The sequence below is a fragment of the Oncorhynchus tshawytscha genome, linkage group LG19 (assembly GCF_018296145.1).
Source record: "Oncorhynchus tshawytscha isolate Ot180627B linkage group LG19, Otsh_v2.0, whole genome shotgun sequence".
Lineage (NCBI taxonomy): Eukaryota > Metazoa > Chordata > Actinopteri > Salmoniformes > Salmonidae > Oncorhynchus > Oncorhynchus tshawytscha.
In genome coordinates, this window is record NC_056447.1 from 2,094,338 (window position 1) to 2,112,576 (window position 18,239).

The 18,239-nt window shown below is 40.0% G+C and overlaps 1 protein-coding gene and 1 long non-coding RNA gene across 2 annotated transcripts in view; both read right to left on the minus strand.

The window, feature by feature from the left end:
• LOC112218221 (metabotropic glutamate receptor 8-like) overlaps positions 1-18,239 on the minus strand; it is a 223,866-nt gene that overhangs the window by 143,172 nt on the left and 62,455 nt on the right. The window lies entirely within an intron of this gene.
• Positions 4-3,888, minus strand: LOC121840045. The gene is made up of 3 exons (XR_006079329.1): positions 3,474-3,888; positions 2,991-3,085; positions 4-542 (listed from the first exon to the last, which is right to left on the minus strand). It is a non-coding gene; the product is annotated as an uncharacterized LOC121840045 (long non-coding RNA).

Sequence of the window (18,239 nt, forward strand, 5' to 3'; positions counted from 1 at the left end):
ACATGCTCTGAATACAACAGGTGTAGCCCTTAGAGAAATGCTTACTTATAAGCCCTTAACCAAAAATGCAGTTAAGAAAAATAAGTGTTAAGTAAAAAATAATTGGCTATTTTGACTGATGGTAGATGCAGATTACCCACTTGCCGTCGGATCCTTACAGGGCACCCCGACCTACATCCCCGATATCTCTGTCTCTTTCTCATGCGAATGACGGATTTGGGCCTTGTCGGGTGTCTGAAGTAAATCCTTTGCATCCGACTCGTTGCCCACACAAACTTCCCTTATTTCATATGATTTCTATGTTTGGTTGTAGGCCCCTCTCTTTCAACAACATTTCTGAGTACTCTGTCGGTTCACAGTTCCCGTGAGCCACAAAGACGGACAATAATAATAAGGAAAGCTCAGGTCCTTCCTCGCGCAAAGGTTTGCTAACTGCATCCTGTGTTGCGTGGCGACTCCTCAAAGTTGTAGCAGCTCGGTCGCCTTTGGTGACACTTCAGGGAGTCTTCTTACGTAGATTCCTTATGTAGAGTCTCCTATAGCTGAAAGAGAATAATATTTGGTGAGTATTTTGACTAAGAATTTCATTGTTAGCCGTGCAGAACTCTAATGTTGACAACCTTTAAATATAACAGTGACAACATTTATTATGTTGTAATGAGATCTAATAATGGACATTTTTTCAATTGACATAATACAAGTATTTGACTTGCATTTTGTTGCCCTCCACGTTCTCCAAGGCTGGATGATAGTTACAAGGGTTATATTAAATTACTGTGGAGACCTAGATGGACAACAATTCAAACATGCTCCATCCATTCCAATCCGGAATACGATTTTACCATTTGGCAACTATGAAATAATTGCCTTTCACGAATACAGTGGGGTTAAAAAGCATTTAGTCAGCCACCAATTGTGCAAGTTCTCCCACTTAAAAAGATGAGAGAGGCATGTAATGTTCATCATAGGTACACTTCAACTATGACAGACAAAATGAGAAAAAAAATCCAATAAATCACATTGTAGGATTTTTAATTAATTAATTTTCAAATTATGGTGGAAAATAAGTATTTGGTCACCTACAAACAAGCAAGATTTCTGGCAAGATTTCTGGCTCTCACAGACCTATAACTTCTTCTTTAAGAGGCTCCTCTGTCCACTCGTTACCTGTATTAATGGCACCTGTTTGAACTTGTTATCAGTATAAAAGACACCTGTCCACAACCTCAAACTGTCACACTCCAAACTCCACTATGGCCAAGACCAAAGAGCTGTCAAAAGACACCAGAAACAAAATTGTAGATCTGCACCAGGCTGGGAAGACTGCATCTGCAATAGGTAAGCAGCTTGGTTTGAAGAAATCAACTGTGGGAGCAATTATTAGGAAATGGAAGACATACAAGACCACTGATAATCTCCCTCGATCTGGGGCTCCACGCAAGATCTCACCCCGTGGGGTCAAAATGATCACAAGAACGGTGAGCAAAAATCCCAGAATCACACGGGGGGACCTAGTGAATGACCTGCAGAGAGCTGGGACCAAAGTAACAAAGCCTATCATCAGTAACACACTACGCCGCCAGGGACTCAAATCCTGCAGTGCCAGACATGTCCCCCTGCTTAAGCCAGTACATGTCCAAGCCCGTCTGAAGTTTGCTAGAGAGCATTTGGATGATCCAGAAGAAGATTGGGAGAATGTCATATGGTCAGATGAAACCAAAATATAACTTTTTGGTAATAACTCAACTCGTCGTGTTTGGAGGACAAAGAATGCTGAGTTGCATCCAAAGAACACCATACCTACTGTGAAGCATGGGCGTGGAAACATCATGCTTTGGGGCTGTTTTTCTGCAAAGGGACCAGGGCGACTGATCCGTGTAAAGGAAAGAATGAATGGGGCCATGTATCGTGAGATTTTGAGTGAAAACCTCCTTCCATCAGCAAGGGCATTGAAGATGAAACGTGGCTGGGTCTTTCAGCATGACAATGATCCCAAACACACCCTGCCCGGGCAACGAAGGATTGGCTTCGTAAGAAGCATTTCAAGGTCCTGGAGTGGCCTAGCCAGAGATCTGCATGGAGGAATGGGTCAAAATACCAGCAACAGTGTGTGAAAACCTTTGCCAACAAAGGGTATATAACAAAGTATTGAGATAAACTTTTGTTATTGACCAAATACTTATTTTCCACCATAATTTGCAAATAAATTCATAAAAAATCCTACAGTGTGATTTTTCTTTTTCTCATTTTGTCTGTCATAGTTGAAGTGTACCTATGATGAAAATTACAGGCCTCTCTCATCTTTTTAAGTGGGAGAACTTGCACAATTGGTGGCTGACTAAATACTTTTTTTGCCCCACTGTATCAGTCATAGATTTCCAGGCTAAATACATTTAAATTAGGACTAAGGGAGTTAGTATGTTTTGCACTCTTAGAAATAAGGGTACAGTATTCTTCCCTGGTGTACAGAAAGATCAAAATACACATGTACCTTCAGAAGTGCAAATAATTATCTCGTGGTACTTTTCGGGACTTTTGGGGTAGATGTGTGAATACTGAGTATTTACATTTTTGTACCCCATATTTTGAATATAAAGGTACAATCACCACACTCACTCCAAAAAATGGGTACAAACATATTTTGTGTATACTATAACTTTGGCAAAAAGCCCTTTTATCTACTTCTCCAAAGTCCGATGAGATTGTGGATACAATTTTTATGTGTCTGTGTCTAGTATGAAGGAAGTTAGAGGTAGTTTTGTGAGCCGATATTAACTAGCGTTAGCGCATTGCTAGTAGATACCCATAGACTTCCAGTCATTGCGCTAATTTTTGTCTTACAAAGAACAAATGGCTTTGCCACTGTGGTAGTACTATATAAAGGCAAACGGCCTGATTTTGTACCTGTAGAGAAAGCTACTATCTGAGATATGAAATGGGTTACAATTTTGTACCTAAAACTAAAAGGAGAACCTTACAGGGTACCATACCAGTGACAAGTAGTGATGTTACGTTTGATACTGGAGCTCCGAGGCATGCGTCAAAATCACAAAGGACTGTACTCCGAAGCAGTGTCACAATTTGTCTGGAAAACATCAATGCTTCATTAAGTTTTGTTTCCCCATCACTAGCAAGAAGCGGCTGTAGGAACAAATCTAAACCTTTATTTCTGAGTGTTGTTAATGTCCAGTCATTCAATATAGCGTTATGTTACGGTTTTATTCTTATTGACTGGTCAGATAGCTCAAGTGGGGAAAAACATAGTAATATATCTGTGTAGTAGGCTAATCGATTGGGATATTATGTCATCAATACTCAACGTAAATCCTGGGTTGTTAATTTTCCTAAACGGCTTGTGTACATAAATGCCTAGCATTAGGAGATGTCTATTTTACTATTAACTCAATTCTGGGCCAGCTAGGGGAAATAAAATGATGGAACCGACTGTTGTCCTTGCTAACGTTTGTGCTTACCGATCTGATCCTTCACAAACATCCCAACTGCCTCATGTTTTGCGTGGCTACATTTCCGCAAATATGTAGAAGTTGTTGAAGCACTGAAAAATAAGCAATATATTGTTCAAAGATATTTTCTAGCTAGAGCTTTGTCGTCAAATAAGACCATGGCTATTCTGTGCCAGAAGTGTGAAGTAGTTAGCTAATCCGATGTGACTTTTAGACCACATAAACATGTACATACACTCGGTGGCCAGTTTATTAGGTACACCTAGTATCTAGTACCGGGTTGGACACCCCTTTGCCTCGAGAACAGCCTGAAATTCTTTGGGGTATGTAAACGTGGCTCAATTCGTTGCAAGGGACCTAAGGTATGCCAGGAAAACATTCCCCACACCACCTCCATCAGCCTGTACTGTTGACACAAGGCAGGATCGGGTCATGGACTCATGCTGCATACGCCAAATCCTGACTCTGCCATCAGCATGACATTATTTGCCTGTTTGTGGCCCGCCTGTTTGTTAGCTTGCACTGCGCTTTTTTTTTAACTCAAAAACAAGTTGTATGAGCTCAGGTCAATGAGGCCTACAGGCCATAAAGAGCTAATAGAAGTTCAAAACTTAAGTTGATAAAAAGATCTAACACAACATTAGGTGATAATATATGTATTATTATGGATTTATAATCAGCTATAATAGTGCGGTCATTATGAGGATGATGACGATCTCACTTGAAATGTCACTGCATAACTTGATGCCTGTCTTCCTGCTTTATATAGCAAGCCACGACCACGTGACTCACTGTCTGTAGGAGCTAACCATTTTCATGAACGGGGTAGTGTACCCAATAATCTGGCCAGTAAGTGTATATAGTCATAGCATGTTACAAATAACTGCAAGAGGCAACATTTTACATTCAGATGAAACAAACTTATGGCGCAGTCAAGTCAGCTCAATGCAGCTATATATCTAGCAAGATATATTCGCTATGTCTTACCTTTTTCAGCAGAAGAAAGGCCAAATCTTGGTCAGTTTTGAATCCCTAAGCTAGCTAACACAAATCGGAGGTTGGCCCAAACTTCATAGTTCCCTGTTTCTTTGGTTTTGTTGTAGAAGCTGCTGGTATCTGGCATAACTGTAATAGCTAAAGTGAAGATGTCTCTTGTCCCAGTCGTATCGATTAGAACTCAGTCAGCCACTCAGCTCATGGTGGAAACTCGTCATTCATTACACGTGGCACTAAATCTGGTGGGAAATTCCAACCCGTCATGGAAAATGAATACAGCTGTTTCCAGGCAGGCTGGCTGGAGGCGCAATATTGTCACGGATGAATCGCATTGGATGACCACTAGTGACTGGTTAGATCTTTTGGACATACAAAAAATACAACAAGTTAAACATTAACGTCATGAGGTTGGAATAATACTGTGAAATTGAAACTGTGAAAAATATGATAATGCCCTTTTTAGAGTTTGAGCTGTTTGAAAAGGCAGCCTGAAATTTCAGCCTGTTTTGGTGGGATGCAGTTTTGATTGAGCTAAAAACGGCTTTATTGAACCCTTAAAAGTGGTTTCGGCAGAAATGTATTTTATTATTTATAAAATGAATACAAATCTATGGAGTTGCAATTGAGCAATGGTTGTACGTCTCTGCTAAATGAATATAGGGGAAACACTGGATAGAAAAATAAAAACTTCCTTGTCAAGATTTGTGGGTTCCAGACAACCATTCCTTCTAACTCTAACCATCATAGTCTAATGGCAGACTTTCTTGTTCAGCTCAAATACCTTGAACTGCTAATATCATGGTCCCCGAAGGAACATTGTGGTTCTTTAGAGAGTTTAGGCAATTGCTCATTTGCTAATTACTGACTATCCTTTATATAAAAGCAAACAGTAACTGCAGTAATGTAATTGTTGGGTTAGGGGGAACAAAATCTTAATGCTAACCTACAGACTCATTAACCCTCCTGCTATGTTCCGGTCGAATTGGACCAATTTTATTTATTTGACCTTTATTTAATTAGGCACATCAGTTAAGAACAAATTGTTATTTACCATGACGGCCTGGGAACAGTGGGATTTTTACCTTGTCAGCTCGGGGATTCAATCTAGCAACCTTTCGGTTACTGGTACAACGCTCTAACCACTAGGCTACCTGCCGCCCCACACGTTTTCTCTCTGAAAAACGTAGTTCATTTAATCTGATTGTCATAAGTTTCCATGACTTTGTCCACATCTGAACACACAAAATACATTCTGATGATTTTCATTAGATTTGATGTTTTATTTAACTTTTGTACACCTGTGGTGTTCCCGGTCAGAAATGACTGGTCAAATTAATGGGTGAGACTACAATTAGTGTATAAATTGAGTACAGGCACATGCCAATTCATCAGCATGTGTGTTTGAGCGTGCGCGCACACACTAACCCACCTCACTCTCCTTGGCTGCCATGAAAACCTCCACAGGAACCTTTCCCCAATAGAATCTTTCCTCCACCGGAACCACACCTGTTGGCATTCTCACAAACAATTGCAACATTGTTTCAATAATATATAACTTTTCTCGCAGCTCTAGTATTTAAAGCCTTTTTGAGGCCTTGCTCACAATTCATTCTGCGGCAGCACAATGACCAAACGATATACTGTATGTGAGGTTCTTGATCATATCTTTGAGGAGGATAGTGTCCTTGTTAAACATTTGACACAAAGTAGTATGTGATAAATAGCCCGATATGTTTCATCTGAGTATTTGCTACAGTCAAAATAATCCATACATTCTGCTTTTTTAAACTCAAAAACAAGTTGTATGAGCTCAGGTCAATGAGGCCTACAGGCCATAAAGAGCTAATAGAAGTTCAAAACTTAAGTTGATAAAAAGATCTAACACAACATTAGGTGATAATATATGTATTATTATGGATTTATAATCAGCTATAATAGTGCGGTCATTATGAGGATGATGACGATCTCACTTGAACTATCCTATCAGATTTCAGAGGTCTAAGGCCAAGTCACTCTGCCCTCTGAAAACCCAGTACAGTGCTTACACAGATGGTAAATTAAAAATAATTTTGGTGATGTATTGAATTTAGATAAAGCACTGTGTCTCCCTAGTGCCATTCTCAATGTAATGTTATGCCCCCTATTGCCTTAAGGGAAGTAATGTAGCAGGATTTATGTGAGCCTCTGTTCCACCCTAAAATTTGTGGTGTGCTCAATGGCTCACTAAACTCTGGCCTCTTCTTAGCGGCAAATTTATATGGCAGCACATTTGGAAAAATGTATCCCTCTATGCTCTCAATCACTTTCCAATTATCATTGTAGTGGTCTGTGCTACTACCTGGGTGGAGGGTGAAAAAACTGCTTGCACTCGATGTAACACACAGGGAGAGATAAACCACTGGAATAGAGGGAGATGGGATGTCAAGGTATCTGTGATCTGGAGCTCATTTGTGAGTGAGATTAAAAATACAAATGTCTGAAAGATTGCTTGTGACCATAATTGCAAGCAAAACACCGGGGGCGTACATACTTAGGATACTGGTGTTGCGGTCAAAGGGTCTAAAGGCCTGTCTGCTAACAACCAATCAATATTGGATCACAGCATAATGTAATGTATACGATTAGCCTTATCAGGAGCAAGATCGTTTCAAGGTCCTTGTCTTATGCAACCCTGCAGTTACCTGTGCAAGCACAAGCCACTGTCCTTGTTTGTACACAGTAACTGACAGATATTGGGCTCTTGTTGTTTGAACCTTGCCTGGGTTACAGTCTGTGTTTACAGTATCCTCATGTTTGAAGGGATTCTGTGTTCTCAAGAGCCAGCTGGGTGCTGGGGTTAGCATACAAACAAGACATGGATACAGGTGCCGTTAGAGAAAGAGAGAGGTCTGTTTTTCACCAGAATGGTGACACCCAGGATCAAACAAAATGGGAGCCAGACCAACATTTTCTGGGATTGCGCTTGTTACACTCACTGGATTGACACTACAACTTGTTAGTTAAAGAAGAGACGTAGAGATGTAGTGATGCGTAGATGTAAAACACTGCGCTCGTTTAAATATCAAAGGAGGAGCTGTGATCTATTGACTGGGTTGTACGATGGTCCACTGAGTGCAAGATTGTTATGAAAGTTCAGCTAGATGGACACCTGTGGCATTTCACTGGCATTTACCATTTCTCCCTTGAGGGAGCAGAAACACATTCACTTGTGTCATGAAGCAGAACTACATCTCTCCATATTGCCTCAATTAGAACAGGGAATGAGACTCACTCGCCAAACAATTTGAGGTTGGATCTGTTATAGTGACATGGTGGGTAATACTGCTGGATATTGACAGGCCTCTTACAGAGTTTGCCTCCGTCACACACAGTGTAATTGGAGCATATCAGACTGCTGCACAGTTTGCTGATTCTGGATCAGTGGAATCAGTGGGTCTCTCACTCACACTGAGACACTTAAGGGTATGGGTCGTCACTTACACAGACAACCTCTTCTGCAGCTTGGAAATCTTTGCTGTTCATTTTCCTTGTTGTAGTCACACAGCTCACACAGAGATATACTCTCACACGTATAGCCACTCACACACAGCGAACACACCTACTTACAAGACAAGATATCATTAAAAGTTGACACATAGACTCTCAGGCACACTTGCTCTTGGACACACACTGTACAGCACAATCACCCACGGAAGCACAACCACCCCCCCTCCGATCACTCACACAATTATCACACAGTGGGATGACAGGAAGCAGGTCCTCAGCTGATCTAATTTAGTTTATTTGGATCCCCATTATCTGTTGCATATCCCGCAGCTATTCTTCATGGGGACCACAAACATAACAAAAAAAACACAAAAGCACAACATAATACACTACAGAAGAAAAATTATAGAATTGAATAGAACATAATCAATTACATATACTACATACTGTACAAATCCAAGTATGCCCGGGTGAACCAGGGCCCAAGAGGTTGGCTAATCAACCACAGAGGTGTCAGGACACATGAGTACATTGGGATGAGTGGAAAGTCAAATCGTCTGAGGAATGGAACAAGAAGAATAACGCTGTCACCAATCACTGTGTGTGACAACAGTGCTTGTGTGTGTGTGTGTGTGTGTGGGTAGACCCTGGAGATATTATGGAGCTAAAAACATGGAGCATATGGAAGATGTCAGTCAAGTATGAAACCAACTGTAATAGTACAATAACATGAGTAAAGGGAGGAATACCAAACTCTAGGAACACCTTTCTAGTATTGAGTTGCAACCGTTTTGCCCTGAGAGCAACCTCATCTTGTCGGGGCATGGACTCTACAAGATGTCAAGCGCATTCCACAGGGATGCTGGCCATGTTAACTCCAATGCTTCCCACAATTGTGTCAAGTTGGCTGGATGTCCTTTGGGTGGTTGACCATTCTTGATATACACAGGAAACTGTTGAGCATGAAAAATCCACCAGTGTTGCAGTTCTTGGCACAAACTGATGTGCCTGGCACCTACTACAATATTGCATTCAAAGGCACTTAAATATTTTGTCTTGCCCATTCACCCACGCATACACAATACATTTCTCAATTGTCTCGAGGCCTAAAAATCCTTATTTAACCTGTCTCCTCCTCTTCATCTACACTGATTTAAGTGACATCAATAAGGGATCATAGCTTGCACCTGGATTCACCTGATCAGTTTATGTCATGGAAAGGGTAGGTCAAATCAAATCAAACTTTATTTGTCACATGTGCTGAATACAACAAGTGTAGACCTTACTGTGAAATGCTTACTTACAAGCCCTTAACCAACAGTGCAGTTCAAGACGAAGAAATATTTACCAAGTAGACTCAAATTAAAAGTAAGAATAACAATAACGAGGCTATATACAGGGGGCACCGGTACCGAGTCAGTGTGCAGGTTAGTTGAGGTAATCTGTACATGTAGGTGGGGGCGAAGTGACTATGCATAGGTAACAAACAAACAGTGAGTGTGCAAAGGGGAGCGGGGGGGGTCAATGTTAATTTCTATTGAGTCTCTTCATCCAACACCAATGTGTGGTATTCTTCAGACCACAGCAGAACGACTGAACTAACGACTGAACTAGCCCATACAATCACACTAGGGTTGCAAAGGGAGGGCATTTACTGGAAACTACCCGAATTTGGGTAACTTTCCATATTTTTTAAATGACGATATCTAGTGGCTGTGTGTGGAATTATACACATGTAAAATATAATAAACAACAATCATTAGAGGATTTAAAAACATGTTTTAATGAAATAAAACAGTAAAAAACGATCCTAAATATAAACCATCAACTTAGTAAATACCATTGTAGTTTAATGTAAGGGGTTCAGCATGAAATATACTTTATATTTATACACTTATTAATTGTCCATGTGTCTTTGTTGTAAATGCTTTGACGCAAAACCGGTTTTGACGCAGTTCAGAAAAAAGCCAATAGTTTAAAGAGTTGCAGAGTTAATTGAAAATAATGCCATTGATAATTAAATTATTTTTCTAATTGAATTAGGCTATTTTCTTTACAACCATCTGGTCAATCCACAAGAAACTCAAGGAGAATATGGACACAGATATAAAACATTATACTATCTATGAATACATTTTACAAGTTATTCAAGTGTAAATTATTAAAGTTACCATAGATTTACCAAAGAGTCAGGTAAATTACCGGTAGCTTTGCAACCCGAGACCACACCCAAGACAGCACAGTTTCCCTATTACAACCGTATTACCCAAAAACAAACTGCAGCTCGCCTTTTTAATCGCCAAGTACAGTGGCTTGCGAAAGTATTCATCCCCCTCGTCATTTTTCCTATTTTGATGCCTTACAACCTGGAATTAAAATATAATTGTGGGGGGGTTTGTATCATTTGATTTACACACATGCCTACCACTTTGAAGATGCAAAATATTTTTTCTGAAACAAACAAGAAATAAGACAAACAAACAGAAAACATGTGCGTGCATAACTCTTCACCACCCCAAAGTCAATACTTTGTAGAGCCACCTTTTGTCTCTATAAGCTTGGCATATCTAGCCACTGGGATTTTTGCCCATTCTTCAAGGCAAAACTGCTCCAGCTCCTTCAAGTCAGATGGGTTCCGCTGTTGTACAGCAATCTTTAATTCATACCACAGATTCTCAATTGGATTGAGGTCTGGGCTTTGACTAGGCCATTCCAAGACATTTCCAAGACATTTAAATGTTTCCCCTTAAACCACTCAAGTGTTGCTTCAGCAGTATGCTTAGGGTCATTGTCCTACTGGAAGGTGAACCTTTGTCCCAGTCTCATATCTGGAAGATTGAAACAGGTTTCCCTCAAGAATTTCCCTGTATTTAGCGCCATCCATCAATCCTTCAATTCTGACCAGTTTCCCAGTCCCTGCCGATTTAAAAAAAATAATAAATAAAAAAATAAAAATAAAAAAACATCCCCACAGCATGATGCTGCCATAACCTTCACTGTGGGAATGAGGTTCTGAGAGGTGTTGGGTTTGCGCCAGACATAGCATTTTCCTTGATGGCCAAAAAGCAACATTTTAGTCTCATCTTCCATATGTTTGGGGAGTCTCCCACATGCCTTTTGGCGAACCCCAAACGTGTTTGCTTACTTTTTTCTTTAAACAATGGCTTTTTTTTCTGGCCACTCTTCCATAAAGCCCAGCTCTGTGGAGTGTACGGCTTAAAGTGGTCCTGTGGACAGATACTCCAATCTCCGCTGTGGAGCGTTGCAGCTCCTTCAGGGTTATCTTTGGTCTCTTTGTTGCCTCTGATCAATGCCCTCCTTGCCTGGTCTGTGAGTTTTGGTGGGCGGTCCTCTCTTGGCAGGTTTGTTGTAGTACCATATTCTTTCGATTTTTTAATAATGGATTTAAATGGTACTCTGTGGGATGTTTAAAGTTTTGGATATTTTTTTATAACCCAACCCTGATCTGTCCTTCTCCACAACTTTATTCCTGACCTGTTTGGAGAGCTCCTTGGTCTTCATGGTGCCCCTTGCTTAGCGGTGTTGCAGACTCTGGGGCCTTTCAGAGCAGGTGTATATACATACTGAGATCATGTGACAGATCATGTGACACTTAGACTGCACACAGGTGGACTTTATTTAACTAATTATGTGACTTCTGAAGGTAATTGGTTGCACCAGATCTTATTTAGGGGCTTCATAGCAAAGGGGGTGAATACAGATGCACGCACCAATTTTCTGTGTAAAAATGTTCTTTGAATTTTCTCAATCAAGTTATTTTTTACATTTTACTAGACAAATTTGGACTATTTTGTGTATGTCCATTACATGAAATCCCCCCCAAAAAAAAAAATCAATTTCAATTACAGGTTGTAATGCAATAAAATAGGAAAAACTTTAAGGGGATGAATACTTTTGCCTGGCACTGTGTTCTCTTATCCATGTCTTAATCATTTCCCAACAAAGAGGTGCAGGGTGGTATGGCTGCTGGCTTACCTAGATTTGTGATTAAGACAAACAAGTGAGTCAGCATTCCTCCAGAGAAAAATACTAACGTCACAGGGTTAATTGTGGTTATCACTAGGAGGGCTACTTCTGGATGTTAAAGAAAACCTGTCAGCCCATATTACCCTATGTGTGCATCGAGTGCAACACTCCCTCAGGTACCTCTAAAATGTCAAACGGCACATGGTTACTTCAGAGAAACGTTGGCTAAAACAGCTACAAGAGGGATCTAAAATATTTCAGGGGAACGACAAAAGGAAGTCCTTTATTCAAACTGGTCTCAGAGCATTTCATATTATTCTGCATGTAAATCCAAGACACTACATTGAGTATGCTATGTCACGTTTCTTATGGTATGTATTAATTTGTGCATCACCCATTTCGTATGATATGTTACGGATTATAATTTGTGTTTTATGTAACGAATTTTGAAAATATGCAACATGTTATGAATTTGCTAAATGTATGATATGTTATGAATTCTAGCTAGCAGGCTAACGTTAGGGGTTAGGGTTAAGATTAAGATTCAATTCAGCAGTTAGGTTGGGGAAGGGTTACCTAAAAGGGTGATGGTTAGGGTTAGCTAACATGCTAAGTAGTTGCAAAATAGCACAAAAAAATAGTAAGTATTTGAAAAATTGGATATTAGCTAAAATGCAACAGTTGTCCATGATGAGATTTGAACTTGCAACCTTTGGTTGGTAGACATTTGCATTATACACCCACACATCCACCCTGAACACCCTACTTCAGTTTTTGCCTTAAGTAACCATCTCTCTTATGTAACCATACCAAACGTAACATATCATACTCATTTGAGTGTCAGGATTTACATTTACTATGTTACATTTAGTCTATGAGACCAGGCTGCTTTACTAGACAGCACATTTTTGATCTGTACTAAATCACCTCTCTGAATTAAGAGGTTGTTTCGGGGACAGCAGTGCAAAACAAAGAATTGACCTATTGTATGTACATTTTAGTCTTTTAGCAGACTCTTATCCAGGCACATCGACAGCTTTTTAACTTAGTTGGCTCAGGGATTCAAACCAGCAGCCTTTCGGTTACTGGTCCTATGCTTTTAACCAATAAGCTACCTGCCACCACACAACAAGCCCCAATGACAAACCTTTACCAACAGAAACTGGAAGAATAGTGAAAGTTACAGGCAGCCCAACTCTGATGCCCTTTCCACCAATTGGTATTCTGACCAATCAGACCAGCTCAGAAAAAGACTGGTTAAAAAGATCAACTAGTGGAAAAAAATATCAGAATTGGGCTGCCTGTGTAAACACAGCCGTATATTATAGAATAGGATAGGTGACCATAGACTTCTACCACCTCCAGACTCACAAATGTATCTGATACGGGAACAACTGATACGGGAACCATTTAGAATGGTGTGTTTCTGTGACATTCATAGACAAATACAGAGACAGATAAAGCGTATAACTTTTGATGAAATGGAATGCTGCTTGGTGACAACTACAGTATGTCTTGGCATTGAAAGGACTAACAGCCCTTTTTGTCATGCATTACACCTGTATAACCACTTATTTACAAAATACAGAGGAATTGGATACCCTACATGTCACAAACTAAACTGCTAAAATATTTGATAGTTTTAAAAAATGAAGCAAAACAATTAAAAGGACCAGAGGGTCTTCTAAAGGCTATCACATGAAACGACTCGCTAGAGGGATGACCGTTTGTTCATTCGTATCTCCCATCAGCTCACTGGTGACCTGCTACTCTCTGTTTATTATTTATGCATAGTCACTTTAACTCTACCGACATGTACTGTGCATATTAACTCAACTAACCGGTGCCCCCACACATTGACCCTGTACCAGTACCCCCTGTATATAGCCTCGCTATTGTTATTTTACTGCTGCTCTTTAATTATTTGTTACTTTTTTTTTTTTTAAATGTACTTATCTTATCTTTTTTTTTTACTTAACACTTATTTTTTTTAACTGCATTGTTGGTTAAGGGCTTGGAAGTAAGCATTTCACTGTAAATTCTACAACTGTTGTTTTCATAGGTTTTCTATTTGTTGTTGAATTATATAGCCTTGAGGTATTTCTTTAGTCCCTCCAGCAGTTTAACAAAATAAAACTGGCTTGGCAGAGACTGCAAAGAACTGAGATAAATATATTTCTTCCTCCAACACGAACACACAGACAAATTAACCGAGAAGGCCTTTGGATGGTTTAGGTCTCTAAAGTGTTCTGTGGCAACGACGTGTGCCTCTTCTTCTGCCCATGCATTCCTGTCCCCTGTGATCTACAGAGAAATGTTGACTTAATGTCATACAGGGCACCTTGACTGTGGCAAAACTATAATGGGACAAATCACACTCCGCTGCTAAGAGGACACAACACCATAGTGATCCAACCGGTAGTCTTCACTCAGAGAAACCTGTCCATTACACAAATAGTTTATCAGTGCTTAGAGGCCCAGAAATGTGAGAAGCATATACAGTACTTGGTCCCGAGATACATGCATACGTGTTTTCTGGTGAGGGTGAAAACAATTTTCCATTTGTACAGATGTAGGATCTTAATTGCAGGAGAAAAAAATGTGTACTGTATTTGAGGTTTAAAAAGGCTTCTGAAGTTTGTATTTTTAGACTTGATTTTCCCTTACAGAAAATGTATTACCCCCTACAAAAATGGCCTATAATATGGGATCAGCGTCCCTATACCGGGACGGTTGATGCTAACATGTGCTAATGTGACTAGATTGACATTGTAAGTCTTAGCAAACTTTCCAGGACGTAGACATGTCTTATGTGGGCAGAAAGCTTCAATTCCTGTTAATCTAACTGCACTGTCCCATTTAAAGTAGCTATTACAGTGAAAAGATATCATGCTATTGTTTGAGGATAGTGCACAACAACAAAACTATCACGGCAACTGGTTTGATACATTCACCTCTGAAGGTAAATAATGTGCTTCATTCAGTAATCTTGCTCTGATTTGTCATTCTGAGTGTCCCAGAGATAAAATGTAGCATAGTTTGTACATTCACGTCTGAAGGTAAATAATGTGCTTCATTCAGTAATCTTGCTCTGATTTGTCATTCTGAGGGTCCCAGAGATAAAATGTAGTATACATGTTTTGTGTTCAAATGTAGGAACTTGGGTCTACAGTTTGACCGCACTGCTGTTTCTGGCTCCATACCCACCCCACCCGGCAATCTGGATGTGTGAAAGTTAGTGTATAAGCTAATGATCCATCATGTTTGACATTCTTGTGAGTGTTTAAACTTACATTTTGGATTACCATATCATTTTTTGTATGTTCTCTATAGTTTTGTATTTGGAAATGTATCAATTGACCAATTCGGCACATTTGGGCAGACTTGATACAAAATATTGTGCAGTATTGCACTGCTTCCCTAGTTCAATCTGAAACTGCAATATTATATTATGGCCTTTCTCTTGCATTTCAAAAAATTAAAAAAATAAAACAATTGAAAACCCATTTTTTTTGGTTTATATTATCTTTTACCTGATCTAATGTGTTATATTCTCCCACATGAACTTCACATTTCCACAAACTTGTGTTTCCATTCAAATGGTGTCTATCCTTGCTCCAGGACCTGAACTACAGGCAGTTAGATTTGGGTGTCATTTTGGGCAGGAAAAAAAAAAGATTTAAAAAAAAAAGTGTCCGATCCTTAATAATTATAATGCACATAAATATTCCTGCAGCAACAGGAAGTTTCCTGCAGGAATATTTTCCTGTTATAGCAAATTGGCTCAAATCCTACATCTGTTCCAGGTCTATGGTCCATCATGACCCCTCATGATAATATTTCATTTCTCGAGAGCTCAGTCCAAGAAAGAAGACCCTATAACTTACCGTGTGTAACCGGTCTGGGATATGATCTAATTGACAGCAATGGCTTTGTAACATCTCTAATGCCAGCAAATGGACTCCAAAACACACGCTACAGATCTATATAATGGATGAGATGGCCTGTAATGGATTTGCTCGTGGCAATGACGAATGAGTTGCAGCCTGGACAGACTTCCCCAAGGGTGTTGAGTCAAAACACGCTGTAGCTCAGATTACAGGAGATGGTTATCTCCATATTCCCCTGTGTAGCTCAGCTGGTAGAGTGTGATGCTTACAATGCCAGAGTTGTGGGTTCAACTCCCACAGAGAACCTGTATGAAAACTTATGTAAGTTGCTCTGGATAAGCGTGTGTGCTAAAGTAATTAAAGAGAGGCAAAGAACCTGACTGCAATACGATGCAATTCAAAGCGGCAGTGCCGGGTGACTGAATTGTTGGTGACCACAGAGCCAGTATCTGTCAGGAAATGTGCTGGGCTTTAAAACTATTTGCCAGGCTAAACATCTCTGTGAGTAACCAGCTGTTTCCACAGATCCTTTCAATTAAACTAAAACCATGGGGACAACTAAGCGAGGTCAAATGTGAGTAACTCATGGTGATGGTGTTTTTTTACGCTGATTATAACTTTTTTTTGTACATAATGTCTCAGTCACTAATCTCGATTTGGAAGAACATTTCTACTTCAACAAGTCGACAGATTTGGAAGTTCTGTTTACTCTGGACCAAGCCTAATCTAAAGAGATTTGGAAGTTCTGCTTACTCTGGACCAAGCCTAATCTAAAGAGATTTGGAAGTTCTGCTTACTCTGGACCAAGCCTAATCTAAAGAGATTTGGAAGTTCTGCTTACTCTGGACCAAGCCTAATCTAAAGAGATTTGGAAGTTCTGCTTACTCTGGACCAAGCCTAATCTAAAGAGATTTGGAAGTTCTGCTTACTCTGGACCAAGCCTAATCTAAAGAGATTTGGAAGTTCTGCTTACTCTGGACCAAGCCTAATCTAAAGAGATTTGGAAGTTCTGTTTACTCTGGACCAAGCCTAATCTAAAGAGATTTGGAAGTTCTGCTTACTCTGGACCAAGCCTAATCTAAAGAGATTTGGAAGTTCTGCTTACTCTGGACCAAGCCTAATCTAAAGAGATTTGGAAGTTCTGCTTACTCTGGACCAAGCCTAATCTAAAGAGATTTGGAAGTTCTGCTTACTCTGGACCAAGCCTAATCTAAAGAGATTTGGAAGTTCTGCTTACTCTGGACCAAGCCTAATCTAAAGAGATTTGGAAGTTCTGCTTACTCTGGACCAAGCCTAATCTAAAGAGATTTGGAATTTCTGCTTACTCTGGACCAAGCCTAATCTAAAGAGATTTGGAAGTTCTGCTTACTCTGGACCAAGCCTAATCTAAAGAGATTTGGAAGTTCTGCTTACTCTGGACCAAGCCTAATCTAAAGAGATTTGGAAGTTCTGCTTACTCTGGACCTAATCTCCGGGTCTCGAAAGAGGAAGCAGCGAGGCATATAAATACTGTGTATTTATTCCTTGTGTCACTTAATTTTTTTCTTTATTTTTAACTCTGCATTGTTGGAAAAGGACAAGTAAGTAAGCATTTCATTGTTAGTCTACAACTATTGTTGACGAATCATGTGACAAATAAGTTGTGATTTGATTTGATTCCCTGTGGAGAGTTTCGCCAAAGCATGACCTAGTGAAATAAGACTACAATGACGGTGAGGAGAAGGGTCAAAACGCAGTTACACAACCCCCATGCCTCTGGGTGGTGGCTAGCCCTCTGCTACTCCAAAAGGGTATCTAAGGAGCTTCCAGCAATAATGCAGACAGCAGCCCATCATGCTTCCCATCTATGAGCTGGTACTGTACCACCAGTGCCCTACTGGAGGTATGGACTGGAGTTACCAGGGGCAGGAGCATTGAACCAGCTGTATGGCCCTTGTAATGCTTCCTCTGAAGCTGCTCTAGGTTACAGCAGGGTTATTGGACTGAGAAATATCCCAGACTGAGGGAGGACTGGGACATACTTAGCCATCTTGAAGGCTAAATATCACTTCTGGCCAAATGTCACAATAAAAGACTCGTCTTAAATGGACTCTTCAGTGATTAAATGACTATGTTAGCACATGAAAACCAAAGGTGGTACTGACATGAGATCTGCATGCAAGTCTCACAAAATCAATGATTATGTGATTATGCGAAAATTCACACCCACAAACTTCTGAACTCTCCAGCCAAAAGCATATGAAGGCTCTAAAATTAAAACTGAGATTAAAACTACAAGAAATTGCACGTCTAACAGCTAATGCATTTAAAAAAAACTTAAAACACTGCTGGTGGATTCTAACTGCTTCATCCTTGACCAGCGTTTTCCTTCTCAGCAAGTCTTGGGGATAAAAGAAGAAAGAAGGCGTGTGTACTA